The 14339-nt window shown below is 47.0% G+C and overlaps 1 long non-coding RNA gene across 1 annotated transcript; it reads right to left on the bottom strand.

Annotated features, from left to right (window-relative positions):
* Nucleotides 1–417: 417 nt before the first annotated feature.
* On the bottom strand, nucleotides 418–13710 carry LOC140694432 (uncharacterized). The gene is made up of 7 exons (XR_012070072.1): nucleotides 13479–13710; nucleotides 12375–12581; nucleotides 12073–12163; nucleotides 10653–10757; nucleotides 9243–9315; nucleotides 7222–7866; nucleotides 418–2014 (listed from the first exon to the last, which is right to left on the bottom strand). It is a non-coding gene; the product is annotated as an uncharacterized lncRNA (long non-coding RNA).
* Between the last annotated feature and the right edge of the window lie 629 nt (nucleotides 13711–14339).

The following is a 14339-nucleotide window of genomic DNA, read 5'->3' as shown; positions in this document are numbered from 1 at the left end:
TGCAGAGATGTTAATGCTGTCCTGTGACCTCAGTGATCCTGGATTACCCCTCTAGGGGCTTCATCTCCAAACACAGTCACCTGAGGGTTGCAGCTCCAGCATAAGAGTTTTGGGACACAAAGCTCAGTATGTAACAAAGGGTAATGTGGATTTTAATTTATTTATTTATTTTGTCAAAAGGCCTAGATTTTTTTTTCCTTTCTTTTTTTTTTCTCTTTGTTTTCTCTCTTTTTCCTCCAGCTTAAATATGTGATGTAAATCCATATTTATTAACATGGAAAAATGTTCAACATATTGCTGAATGACAAAAAGCATGTTTATTTATTTTTATCTTTCTGTAATCCTGTTAATTTCCTCCTATTAGATAATACTTATTATTTTAAATAGACATTTCAAAAAATTCAGATATCTATGTCATGATTTTCATCTGCTTTATTTTTATATTTTTCGGGGTACATGTTTTTATCTGCCATTTGTTTTTTCCTATTTTCTCTTTCCCCTCTCTTTTTCTATGAGTGTTTTTATATGGTGTTTGGCTAGTCTCTTTGTGTTCTTTCCTCATCTTTGAGTGAGGGGAGCTCTTCCTGAACTGGCTGTGTGTGCGAGTTTAGGCTGGGTGGCGGGCAGCGTCTGGGTGAAGCAGCTTCTGTCCCAAGCTTGTGTTTCTCACAGCAGATGGTGGAGGTGTAACTTCTCACCTTGCCTCCTGTGCTCTGAGGGGAGGGCCTGTGGAGTGAGGCTTCTGCAGCTGTGCTGCTCAGACTGCTCTGGTTCCAAGCAAGGGCTCTCTGCTTTTGCTCTTCTCTGGAGAACTGGATATTACCTGGTATCTGAAGTCCCTGGTGTTCCCTTTCCTTGTCCTCCCTCATCTGGTCTCGGTGGGGTTGTTATTGCCCTTGGCAGCTCACTGCCCGTCTCTTCAGATTCACGGTGTTTGGGCATTCTGTTATCCGAGGTGGAGTTTCCTTCTCTGTAGCTTGTTCTTGTTTTGGGGTCGATTAGTAAGAGCAGAAGTGTTTAGAGAGGGTTTGATTTCTCAAAGATTTTTAAACCCCACAGCCAAAATATGTTTAATCAATCACTCTGGGTATACTCTGTCTGTCAAATTAAGGAGTTGTACAGAATCTTAATGAACATGCTTTTAGATCAAGTTTTTGTGGTTCTGATGTAATTACATGAAATTTGGGTGAACGCTAAATATAGTGAATGTTTCCTTACAGACAGAACCTCCACTGAATACACCAGAAAATAGAGAATATCTTGCAGAAATTATGTTCAAATTATTTAATGTACCAGGACTGTACATTGCAGTTCAGGTAAGGACAAGAGACTTTCGTGATTCTCAAGTGACCCTAGTTGTCTATTGTGGAAGAAATGGTGATTCTAGAGGCCTCTGTAAGATTGTGTGGTGTGGTTTCCTTTCCCATGCACTCAAGAGCACATGAACTCATCCCATTCTGGTCCAAGCTCAAACACTGTACAGAGCAAGTTCTGTGATTTATGGTTTTACTGCTGGTGTAGAGTTTGTCCAGCTTTTGTCTGTTTACATTCATTAAAATCTCAGGTATCCTCAGGGAGACAAGATCAAGATGTAGGTGTGGTTCTTTGGCTTCTTTTACTTCTGATCATAAAAAAGAAAATATACTATAGAATCTGTTAAAACAAAGCAAAACAAAACAAAATAAATGCCTTTCAAGGGTTGCCCCTTGTGGATCTGAGCTCCTGTGGTTCCATGAGTTTGCAGAACTTCCCCTGAAGCTGCTTGTTCTTCGTGGGGGGTTTTGTTGGTTTTAGGTGTAATGTATCTGCCACTCTGTATAAGGGAATTGACTGAAATTTGGGGGACTAAATGATAAAATTGTTTTCCAAAATGTTTCCTGCATATTCTATTCCCTTACTTGTAGGAAAAAAGAGGAGGAGTTGCATAGATGATTAACTTGGAAGATTCCACATGCCGTGTCCTCTGTGTGGTGATTCTCAGTACACAGTGATGTCTTAAAGGCTCTGAAAATGCCTGCATTAGAAAACTCTGTTTATTCCACCACTTCCAAATTTAACCAGAAATATTCCCCCACCCCTAAGCTGTTTTTGTTCCATGGAATAGGAGACACTTTAGGAAACAGTGGCCCAGTGGTTCTCAAAGTGGTCTATGCAGCAAGGTCTCCTCAAAAGTTTTTTTTTCAAAATACACATTCTCAGAATTTATATCAGACCACGGGTTTCCAGCCTCAGAATTTTGGATCGGGCAGTCCTCGTGGGAGGGGCAGGTACTGAGCTGTGTGTTGTGGGATGTCTAGCAGCACCTCAGGTCTTGACCCACCAGGGGAAGCACCACCACCAGCCTCCCCTCCCCCAAGTGTGACAGCGAGAAATGGCACCAGATGTTGCCAGATGCTCCTTGGGGGCAAAATTGCCCCTGGTTGAGAACCACCATCCTGGTTCTGCCAGATGAGAATTTCTGGGTGCCAGGCCCAGTATTTTGTCTTTCTAAAGTCTCCACAAGTAGTCTTATTGCAATCCACCTGTGGACCCACACTGGGAACCAGTGGATTAGAAATTAAAACCTCCTGATTCCACAATAAAATTCCTTTCTCTCTGGCTTTTCTTAGCAAAGCGTTGATTTCTCTTACTGAGTTGACTCCTCCAGATTAAGTGCACAAAACATACATGTTAGTTGTCCACTTTGGAATTTGGATTTGGGAGGAAGATAGAAGGTAGGAAAGGGAAAGGTCATTCAGACTCTGTAAGAAAGAAAGGGCTTATTGCTCAAACCTGAAGATAGGATGGTGGAACACTTGAGAAAGTCCCCATGCTGATGGTCTCCGTGGTATTTGTGAAGGCACTGCTGGCCTTAGCTGTGTACTGGACATCATGACAAGTTGGTGAACACACATTAACAGGAATCATCATTGACAGCAGAGATGGGGTCATTCACACTATCCCAGTGATCAGCAGGGCACCGAGTTCTACTCTGTCTGTGGGCCTAACCTGATTTGAGGTGAAGGAAACAGTAAAAAAAAAAAAAAAACCCTTCTGTTAATTAAAGCACCACTTTTGAAGACATACCTGTACTTAGCAAAGGTAACAAGAGCTTTTTAACCCAGGTGTGTGAGAAAATGGAAGATGCTTAGTGTCTGTGGCACTGGCAGTTGGAAATTTGCAGTAGCAGATTTGTGCAGTCGGGTGTCAGCAGTCGTCTGATGTCCCTGGGCTCTGCTTGGCCCTGGTGTCACTTTGCCAGTAGGGTCTTCCTGGCTTTCATTCTGAACTGTCATCTGGATATCAGTGGGTGCGGCGCATGACCATTTGGAGGGTGATTCTGTGTTCTCTGACAAGATCAGGCTGGAGAGGATTTGCTTCTTGTTTTTCAAAAATTATTTAAGAGCCAAAAAGGAGAGATTATTCACCTTGACTTGCAGGATGCTCTGCAATGTCATTTTTTCGTTTTAATTTTCAAAATATTACAGAAGTGATTTCTAATTCAGGCTTCAAAAGACTATATATATATATATATATATATATATTTGGTAAAATGGACTAGTTAAATGTATTATTTAAAGCTTTTTTTTTTTAATTAATTGAAGCTATCTGGAGGGGGTTACATCGGGAAGTCAGACCTGCCTTTCCTCCTGCAGGTCCCTTCTTGGAGGCAACCCCTGATACTGATGTTTGTTATTTTGTGTATTACAAGTATCTTTTGTGCAAATACAGTTTTGTGTGTATATGTGCTAAGCTCCGTTTAAAAATGCAATAAATGAATCACTATGCTATACACTGGAAACTAACATAACTTTGCAAATCAACTAAGGCTTAAATTTAAAAAATGCAAACTAGGTTTTTTTAAAATCAATTCACTTATTTCAGTTAAAAAAATAGTCACTGTTTTATTTCAGGACGTTGCAGAGATGATGTACTAATATGCTGGTGCTTTAATACCTCAGAGTTCAGAAATCACTGCAGGGGGAGGCTGACGTGTCTACAGTCAGGAGGAAAAAGCCAAATCCTTCCCCTCTGTCCTCGCACCCTGCCAGTGTCCCCTTTGTCCTGGGGTGAGGAGAGGCAGGAGGCCTGCAGAGCATGCTCTGTGCTCGCAGCCCCTTCGGCCAGTCTCGGAACACTGCCCCCTCGTGGGTGTGAGGCGTTCTGGTGCCACTTGCTGTGCGGTCCTGCCTGGCTCTTCTCTGAGGTCACATCCTCAGAGGTCAGTTCAGGCCGAGATCAGGGCCTGTGCCTGTGGGCCTGCTTCCTGGCCTCCCCTGTGCATCTGAAACAAGTTTCACACTACGTGCAGGCCCACAGAGAAGGTTGTTGTTCAAATTTTTCTGTTTCTTAGTGCAGTTTTTTCCCCCTAATTATAAAAATTACACTTACTGTACAAAATTTAGATAAAATGGAGAAATGTAAAGAAGAAAATAGAGTGACCCACAAACCTACCCAGAAGACTGTGCCACAATTTTTTGGTATAGTCTACTGAGCTCTTTTTCTTAGACACACGATAAATGTTTTAAGCACAGTTGGGATACCCTCCATCCGATTTCCTGTTCTAATTGTACAATGTGCTCCTGAAGCTGTATTTTGCATATTGATTTATCCCTGATGTATCTTTATGGTTAAATACTCTGTGGAAAAATATTTAGAAACTACCTAACAGCCCATCATGTGGGTATAGCACAATTCACTTACTTGTTTTCCTACCATTGGCTGTGGGTTGTTTTTATATATTTAATCTGTGATGAAGCTGATACTTACTCAACATGGGTTGAATTAATTTTAGAAAATGTTATATGAAATATATAGAGTATAGAAATTGTGAATAGTTTCTGTTTGTGAGAGCTACTGTTCTTATGAATTTAAGTTTTTGATTTTAATAATGTATACATATCTATTATCTTGTTTTTGAATATTCTACAATTGGCTTGGGCTCCAGAGAAACGCTACACACTCTTTCACGTCAAGAAGTTGGGAATCTCAGAAGACATAAGAGGAATTCAGTCACCTTTTCTTGCAACTTCACTGGTAACTGTCTGTGCTTGTACTCGGTGGAACTGATACATCTGTCAGATGGATGAGGATTTGCTCCAGCCTTCTGTCTCCATGGGTGTGTGACAAGCAGCCGGTGCCATCAGGGAGCTCAGAGTGCCTCCTCTACCTGGTGCAGGTGGGGATTGTCAACTCTGCCCGGCTGCTACCACCAGCATGAGCTGGACCTTCCCATACTGTGGCCTGCATATTGAGTGGCAACCTAGGGGGCTGGTGAGGCCCTGGGGCCACACAGCAGCTCCTGGCCCTGCCCTGCTGGTGATTGCTGGCAGCCTGGTCACTGGCCCGGGAGGGCAGCTGGGTGAGCAGATCCAAGCTCCCCACAGCATGGATCTCACATAGCATAGGGTAGAAGGGGACCTGCCAGACAGTCCCTTCCTACCAAGTGCAGCCCTTACTAGAGTGAGCAGGTCAATTACTGAGTCCTTAGTGCATGCCTAAACCATGCTGTGTGCTTGACCTGCTGCCTGTCACTGGGTCTCTTCTGTGCACCCACTCGCCCCATATGATGGGTGAAGGTGCCAAGGCTGAAACATACGTGTTAACAGGTGTGGCCATGGTTACTCTGCCCACAGATGTGGAACTAGGATCTGAGTCCAGGTTGTCACACACTAAGTCCTGCATGCTAACCAGATTGTTGACTTTTAAATGCAAGCCAATTTGTAGTTGGTTTAAAAATTAATACTTAAACAGCAAAAGACCATAGATTGGTCCTTTATAAAGTAACTCTGTGTGCAATGGGCAGTTATTTTCATGGATAGAAGAGGAATCTCATGGTAAAGAAGACTGTGTAATTTGCCCAAAGTCAGACCATAATTTTGGGTGCAGGGGCCTTGGTTCAGCATGGGCCCCTGGGCCTTCTGCCCTCTCTGTCACAGCATCCAAAGAAGGCGGAATCCCAATAGACATAGAAGCACCTGTATTATCATTCAATTCATCAAAGTTCATGATCAACCGAGTGATTTTAATGCACCTAGATAAAGCAACTTTGTCACAACAGAACCTGCAGAGGGATTTCAGCTGATATCTCCACAGATTCATTGCAGGACAGGAAACAGGGACAAGACAAAGGCCAAATTCTGCATGACAAAAAGCTGCAGTCTAGTGTAGCCTATGCCACAAGAGTGCCCTTTACAATACTGGCCAATGTAGAGAATTTCACAGACCGGCCAATCGTAAAAGAATTCAGCAGTTCGAAATTTATCCTAAAAGAAAGATTGAGAATCCTTCCCAGAATAGAAAACAAGGAAGATGATCTGGAAATAAGAGAACCATCATTGGAAATGCAAGAGGTGCAATCATTTGCAAAGAATAATCGGAAAGTAAGCAAAGACGACGTCAAAATCCTAAGAATGGGAGAAGGAAGCAGGAAAACATAGGTGAGTTTCAGCACTTTATATTCCGAATCAGCTTATATGACTCTCTTAATCAAACGGAGTGCCACATGGCGTAATGTGTTTGCACAACAAGCAAACAACAAACAAAGTTCACACAACAAAAGCATACGGTTGACTGACATATATCTGAAGGAATGAAGAAAATTCAAAAGAAAATACTCAAAATGATGTCAAGGATCATTCAGCATGCTCTGACACAGTTTCGCTGCATGCATGTTCACAACACACTTGAACTTAGAAAACAGATGCGTGCATTAATATTCATAAATATTGATTCATAAGAGCACATCGTGACCTAACCCAAATGACTATTTTCAATAAAATGGGTCTATAGTCCATGATATAGGGTTACAAGCTTTCCATCAGGAGGAATGAATGTCATATTCAGGCCTACGAACAGAATAAATGGCATATGCCTACAACAAAGACAAGCTGCTCTGCCAAACCACAGTAGGAGCCAAGGAGACAGACAGTAAAGTGTATATTGGGATTGGTTTCATTTCTAGGAAATTCAGCTCCCATGAAACAAATGGATCTATGTTCTGAGAGTGTGGGTGTTTCAGCAGAAAAGCAACAGACAGATATGCATTCTGGGTGAATGGATATGATGCAAACATAAGATTCCTCTTGTGGGTCTTTGGGTACTGAGTTTAAAGACATGTGAATCCATAAAGTTAACATGGACATACTTCCTCCATTTGTGCTGTGTATAGAGAACTGCACATAAGGTAAGAGGAATGGAATATAAGAACCATGGGGCACTAGTGGAGAGAAACGCACTTACCTTAGGAAAATCTCGTCTGATGCAGCCCCTCCCCCAACTCTGACAAGATGCAGCTACCTTTAGGGATGGCAGTTACCGGTTGAATTCCAGGTGGAATAAAGGTGTGTTCCGCGTGGCTTGTTGTGGCTGGTGGATCCAATGTAACTGGGCCAAACCCTGTGGGTGGATCAGTGTCATGGAAGGGCTACTGCCCTATGTGAAGTTTGGGTTATGTCTCCTGTTCTGTAAGCTGTGTAAGTTCGAGATACTGCTGCTGCCCAATGGCCTGAGTTCACTGGTCAGTTTCCAGATCCTGAAAGGTCAGACAGTGGAAGTTCTGCCTGTCTCCAGCTTACTGGTGAGACTCTGAGTTACTCTGAGACATTCCCAGTCCTTTAGAAGTCAACTTTATGGGAGACACGAAGAGAAGTTTGCGGAAATGCTGGATGCACGGATTAAGGGGAGATGCAAAACATTGATGAGTGTGGTCCTGCTACAATTGAGAATACTGTCATGGAGACTTCTGTATAGAATGCTAGGCTCAAAATTCATTCATTCGACATACTGAGCCTCACTGATATTGGCAGAGACCTGCGGAGGATCAACGTGCACTTGAGGAAAGTACTCAATTCAGTGCTCCAAGAACGGGTCCAAGTTTCTGAACTCCTAAAACAGAAGAGATGGCAGAGATCATAAAAGCTCTCATGTTCTTGGAACAAGTCATGAGAATCCACATATCACAAGGGGCAATTACAAACTGCTAATACCACCAAGCACCAAGCCCTGGTAAGCCTTCTCCCAGGGTTGTGCCTTGCTATCAAGCACTTTCTCTTCCCTCCCCACCACTCAGGCATCCATTTCAAAGCATCAGCACCTGGGCTGAATGAATCCAGTAGGAGCAGAGTAAGCCCCTCCTAGAATCAGAGTTCAACCACACTCACATTCAGTGCACAAATGTGAGCTCCTCCATGGTCAACTACTCTCGATTAAAATAGATTGGAATTGAATTCTTAGATCACAGCCTGAAATGGTAACCTTCCCCTAGATTCAGAAAATGCTGGGGTATGTCTTCTTTGGGGTGAAGGGAGTGTGATAAGTGAGGGGAATCTTTGACTGAACTTTAATATGTATTAGGCCTCAGTTTTTCAAGACAGTATAGGTAGCTATTATAAGTCAGTTATTGAAATGAACTGTAAAAGTCACCATAGACATTTAGGGACACATGTTTTGTGGATTGTCTTTTCCCTTCAGTCAAGTCCCGGGTGCAGGATATCATGGGGTTTCAGTCTTGGATTGGTTAAATCGCTTTACCAAACATGATGGGATGATTAAATATTCTCATGGTTGATAGAAGAGCACCTGGTTCTGCATAGACTAGCAAAGCTGCAGCAGTCTTCTCATAGCTATAATGCCTCTAGGTGCTATTGGAATCAAGCCTACATATAAATATATTGTTTGAGTTTCCTTCTTTTCTCCTAGAGAGAAAAGTTGCCCCTTGAATTACCAACATTGGCCAGTACGTGTCATTGGTAGGAAATTGCACCACATGCACAAGGGAAATCCAGAGTGGTGGTTATTTCATGGTTCCAATATTCATATCATGGTTGCTCTTGTTGTTGAAAGCATCAACATTAAAGGGTTCACCTGTCCCCTTCACCACTTTGGACTGCTATTTTACATTGTTTCTGTCTATTTTTCTCTTAGAGTTGACAAACTGGTATCTGAAAATGACAAGTCTGGTTTGTAGCTTGATTCAGTATGTTTCAAAGATTAACTTCATTTTCATACAAATCCCAAAATACGTAAATCAATTCCATTAACCATTTGAAAGACTGCACCTGAGGTATCAACATGATGTCAATACTGGAGTCTTCAGACAATCCCTCCCACCATGGCTGTACAGATGAAAGAGCTAAATAAGAATCACATATCTGTGAGTTATGTCTGGAAAGTGTTGATTTATCGATGTCCAGTTGGAAGAGAACCAGTGCAAGCTTCGCTTACTCGCTGCCATGGCCACAGCAAGATAAACTGCGACTCACCCAGGCCTTGGCTCAGGACACTTGGTGAAGAGTGGCCTCTTATTTCCCAAGACAGAAGGAGACCTCCCAAAACCTGAAAGGAGGAGAAGGCAAAGTAGAAAGTGGAAACCAGTGCAGGACCTGGCCTCTGGTGAAGGAGCAGCAAAGGTGAAACTCTGCTTTACTTGGACACACACTCTCAAGCGGACTGGACGCATGGGATTGAAAGCACTGCACTGAGTGTTAGGAGAGTGCACAGCAGATGCTTGGCTGACAGAACTCAAAAATTCAGCACAGAATATCCCCACCATTGATTCCCAGACCAAGAACTGAGCTGCCAAATTTGAGCTAGCAGAGGCTGTGCAAGATGTGGGACAGGGGTATGGATGATGGCACACACTCAGTCTCAGTGATCTGGAGAGTGTTGTGGATTGTCGTTGCTCCTATCAAGAGAGCAAACCGGCCTGGGACCCCGTGAGAAAGCAACAACACTGGTGTGCGTGATTGAGTTTATCAAAATCTCCCTTGGCCACCTCCACTGCATCTGCACACCCAGATACCAATTTGGCATTTTGCCAATCGAGCACGTGTGGGGCTCAATCAGAGCCATCATGAATCAGGTCTGAGGGATCCAGGGGGCCTTGGGTTTGGAATCAGTATCCAAAGCCATAGGATCTGCCACTTTCACAGGCAGGACTGGGATTTGGGTTCTGGGGTGGAGGGGCTCCCCCAAGTGTCTGGACTTGACTCTGGGTGAGTTGGGCAGGTGGACAGTGGCTCAGTGTGGGTCCAAGTCCAGTGGAGGAGGTAGTGGGTTAGATCTAGAAGGACTCCTTCCGTGGTGGGAGGGCACACAAGGGAGGCAGGAGGCCAAGTCCAGGTGGCTGAGAACAGGGCATATCCTGCGTAGGCCTGCAGGGCATATGAAAACATCCAGTCTACAGAAGATGGAAACACGGCCCATACAAGGGCTCAGCTCAGATGTCACCTCCTCAGAGGAGCCTTCCCTGCCTGCACAGTCTACAGGGACAGCCTCCTCCACACATATCTCCCCAGCAGACACCTGCTTCAATTCCTGCATAGCATTCAGGACCCGGGCCCCTGCTCCGCACCCAGCCGTGGTTCCGCCGCCCAGAGGGAAAGCCCTCACAGGAGCCATCCCATCAAGCCCTGCACGACCTGGGCCCCACCTCTCTGTCTCCCCTGCCACCACTGTCTCCACCCGGCCCTCTCCTCCACCCTACACTCCTGACTTCCCCCAATCCTGTGTCCCTCCTAACATGTTGTGTGTGCTCACTGTGTCTCACCCACTGCATGCCTCCCACCCAGGTCAGTATCCAGCACACAGTAGGGCTCAGTAAGTAGAGAATGAATGACTCTTATCATCACTGCTGGGAAGACTTTTGCCTGTGGCCTACAGTGATCACACACCCGGCATACATTCGCTGCGGTCCTACTGTGTGCTGGGCGGGTTCCAGATACGGGGCACAGCAGGGAGTGAAGCAGGCGGGTCTCCATTCTAGTGCAGCAGACAGCCTGGTGGGGGACACAGAGAAAATTAAGTAAAATATACACAATGTCTGGCAGTGATAATTTCCTTGGAGAAAAATAAGGTCAGGGAGGACATTTGAGCAGATTCCTGGAGGTGTTTAAGAAGCAGGTGGAGAGAGATACTGGCTGAAAGAGCAGCCAGTGCAAAGGCCCTGAGGCCACAGTGGGATGCACTTGGAGGGTCTTAGTTATCCGTGTGAGTTCTTAGTCCTGCCTTGAGTATGTATGTTGCTTTTATTTGTAAACCTTGATTTCACCTTTATAGAAATTAACCTGCATCATCAATCTGCATAATTTAGCCAATTCTGTTTCAGGTGCTGTGGGCACAATGGCGGGCTAGTTACTTGGGTTGGTAAAGAATTAGCAGTGTCTCAGAAGCGTTTAGGAAAGTTTAATAGGGACACTGCTATAGGCCACATCGGGCCCCACAGACAAGTGGTGCCTGCATGAGCACCAAGGGTAGGTGTGTGGAGTCTGTTATTGGGGGTGTGCTGTGCACACAAGGAGGATGGGGCTGCATGATCAATTCATGCACAAGTACCTGGTTGGTTGTGAGATCTGTCAGGGGCTTCTCTGAACAAAATGCTTTACCAGTTTAATAAGGGAAGGATGTGAGGCCTCTCTTCCTGGGGAAATGAGTTTTCCTAGGGTAAACACACATCAAGTGAAGATGTTTTATAACTTGTGGAAATGCAGGTGTGCAAAGGGTCCTTCAGTGGGGAGTGGGAGGTAAGGTGCCACTGGGCTCTAGGCACACAGAGAGCCCAGGGATGAGGATGTATGACTCTGAAGAGTGCCAGCTGGCTTCACACCAGGGACTTTATGTGGAAACAGGAGAATCTAGGTTGTCAGCACATGTCTACTCAGTGACCTCCCTAAGCCCAGCTCTGTCAGGCACCAGGTGGCTGTGAAATGAACATGAAGGTCCCCACCCTGAGGACCCCAATGAATGAACATGTTGACATCCTCAAGCCCCTTCCCCTGCACCAGCGCCCCACCTCATCTGGGTCTCAGGCTCTGACCCTGACATCAGTGGCTCCTTTGTCCCCTACATCCAGCCCCTCTGGACGTCTCTGTGATGAGCTATTCCAGGTCAGTGTGCCCCAAACTGAGCTCTGCCTTTACCCCATGATTGCTTCCTCCCTGTGAAACCCCTCAGGATGGAGCCACCACTAGCAGGATACTTTGCCCTGAGGCTCTGCCTTCCCCACCCCTCCGATGTCTCCCAGCCCACGATCCCCTCTGGAGGTCGTTATCATCCTCTCACTCCCACTTCAGTCTTGGGCTGCACACCAAATACCTCTTCGCAATCTCCCACAAGACAGGTCCAGGTCCACTTGGGGACAATGAGGTGACACAGGCGGGTGTTGCTGGGAATAACGAGCAGGATACTGTAGCAGAGGAGAGACAAAGGCTCCCAATCCACCAGAGCACAGGGTAAAGTGGTGGCAAGACACCCATAAGGGGTGAGGCAGGCATCACACTGCAGCCCCGCCCTCTGCTCCCCCAGGGTGCTCTGTGTTTCCTGCTTTGGCCTGGGGGTCTTCCCTCCTCACTCTCTGTTAGAGGGGTGCCCATTCATTCATTCACACCCTCATTCACCATGTACATGGGTCCTGCTCAGTGCCAGTCCTCAGCTAGATGACAGCTCATCCTTGGGGACACAGCTCAGATCTCACCTCCTCCATGAAGCACTTCTGGATTCCCACTCCTCCTGTAGCTCCTCTGGACTCAGCTGTGAACACTAGGGCTGTGACCCCACTCTGATTATCTCCCAAGTCTGTGAGCTCTGTGAAAGCCCTGGGCCCACTGTGGAAAGAGACTCAGAAAAATGTGCCAAAGGGGCTAAGAAAAATGCTACTAATTCTGTGTTACAGACAAGGACACTGAGGCACAGGGAGGGCAGTGTCCACCCAAGGCCACAGAGGAGGGTCTCAGTGAGCCCCTCCATGGCCCTGTTACTAGTTCTCTGTTACAGATGAGGACACTGAGGCACAGAGAGGGAGCAGGGACCTGCTGTAACCTTGGCCCCAGGGCCTGTGTCCTTTATGACCAGCTCCGTGCTGCCAGCAGGGGTGTAGGCCTGGAATGGATGTTGAAAGCAGCCTGACCCCCAGGGCCCCATCAGATGCAGAGTCACTCAGCACCTACTCCACACCCCTGGGGTGAGGACCTCATTGCTGTTCCTGGAAGCTGGCTGGGCCTCCCTGTGGATTGTCCTGGGACAGGCCAGGAGAGGCTTGGGGCAGCCACAGGGCCCCTGAGGCTCGCTGTCCCCAGCTGAACAGCTCTGGTCCCCTTGACTCTCCCTGGAAGAGGCCTGATGACAAGAAGTATCAGCCGTGCAGCCAGGTGTGCTGTGGAGATGAGGAAATGGGGCACCACGCAGGTACATGCAGATGTTCAGGTATTTACTCAATAATCATTGATTCAGGCCTTGCAGGGTGGCTGGCCTGGGGCCAGGCCTGGGGGTCCAGCAGTGAATGCAACCAACCCCTTGAGCCTCCTGGGAAAGCAGTGCTCAGAGAAAGGGGCCCTCAGTGCCCCCACCCTGCTCCCCATGAACAATCACACTGAGATGAGGCTGCGGCCGTGGGTCCCACTGGAGGGTGAAGGGAGAGGGGACACCCAGAGTGGGCACCGACCATGAGCCTGGACACTGGAACCAGACGGCCTGGGCTGTGTAACTTGGGGTGGTCACCTCACCTGTCCTCTCTGTGCCTCAGTTACTTCTTCTGCAGGAATGGGTGATAGCGCCTGTCCCTGCCCCACAGATTTCCACGAGGAGTCAGTGAGCTTCTCTTAGGCGTGTAGGACAGTGTCTGGCCATGGGTCAGGATCCCGCTCACCTCACAATAGTCTGTCCCACTTTAAAGAGGAGAAAGCCAAGGCTGAGGGGGTTATGAGACCAGCCCGGGATCGCCCCCTCCTCATGCTCTGCTGACATCCCCTCCACCCCGCTCTCCTGTGTTCATGTCATCCTTTTGTCCCTCATATTGCTAAGAATCTCTGAGCAAATCCACGTGAATGGAGACACACCCTCTCACCACTTTGGTCTCTCTGGGCCATGAGCAAGACGGGGATATCGGGCTCCCCCAGACAGTCCAGGAGGCCCAGCATGTCCATCAGTGCACTTCCACTCAGCACGGAGTCGGTGTGAGGCCCAGGGCCAGAGGGCACTGGAATAGCCCAGAATTGGGGAATGCCAGGTGCGTGGTGAAGCACACAGAGGCCCCTGGAAGACAGTGTCCAGGCAGCCAAGGTGCGGGGAACGAGGGTCCCCAAAAGGGGTAGAGGACAGAGTCCAGCCTGGACACCACCCCCTGCTGGACCCTGATCTGGGGTGAGACTTGGGACAAGCCAGGGCCCTGCTGGGACTCCTCATCCAGCAAAGAGGTGAGGAAAAGATAAGGAGACAATGGAAGCTGACCCCACCGTGCTCCCTGTGTGAGGGCGCTGCTTCCAGGATCCTGGAGGTTCCTTCGACCCTTGTGAAGTGGCTGCTGTTTCCAGCCCCATATGGGCAGAAGAACTGAGGCGGGGAGGACAGAGTGACTCAGGACAGAG

This window comes from Vicugna pacos, unplaced genomic scaffold, assembly GCF_048564905.1.
Source record: "Vicugna pacos unplaced genomic scaffold, VicPac4 scaffold_21, whole genome shotgun sequence".
NCBI classification, from domain to species: Eukaryota; Metazoa; Chordata; class Mammalia; order Artiodactyla; family Camelidae; genus Vicugna; species Vicugna pacos.
The sequence above is the reverse complement of the archived record's forward strand: the minus strand, read 5'-3'. Positions and strand labels throughout refer to the sequence as shown.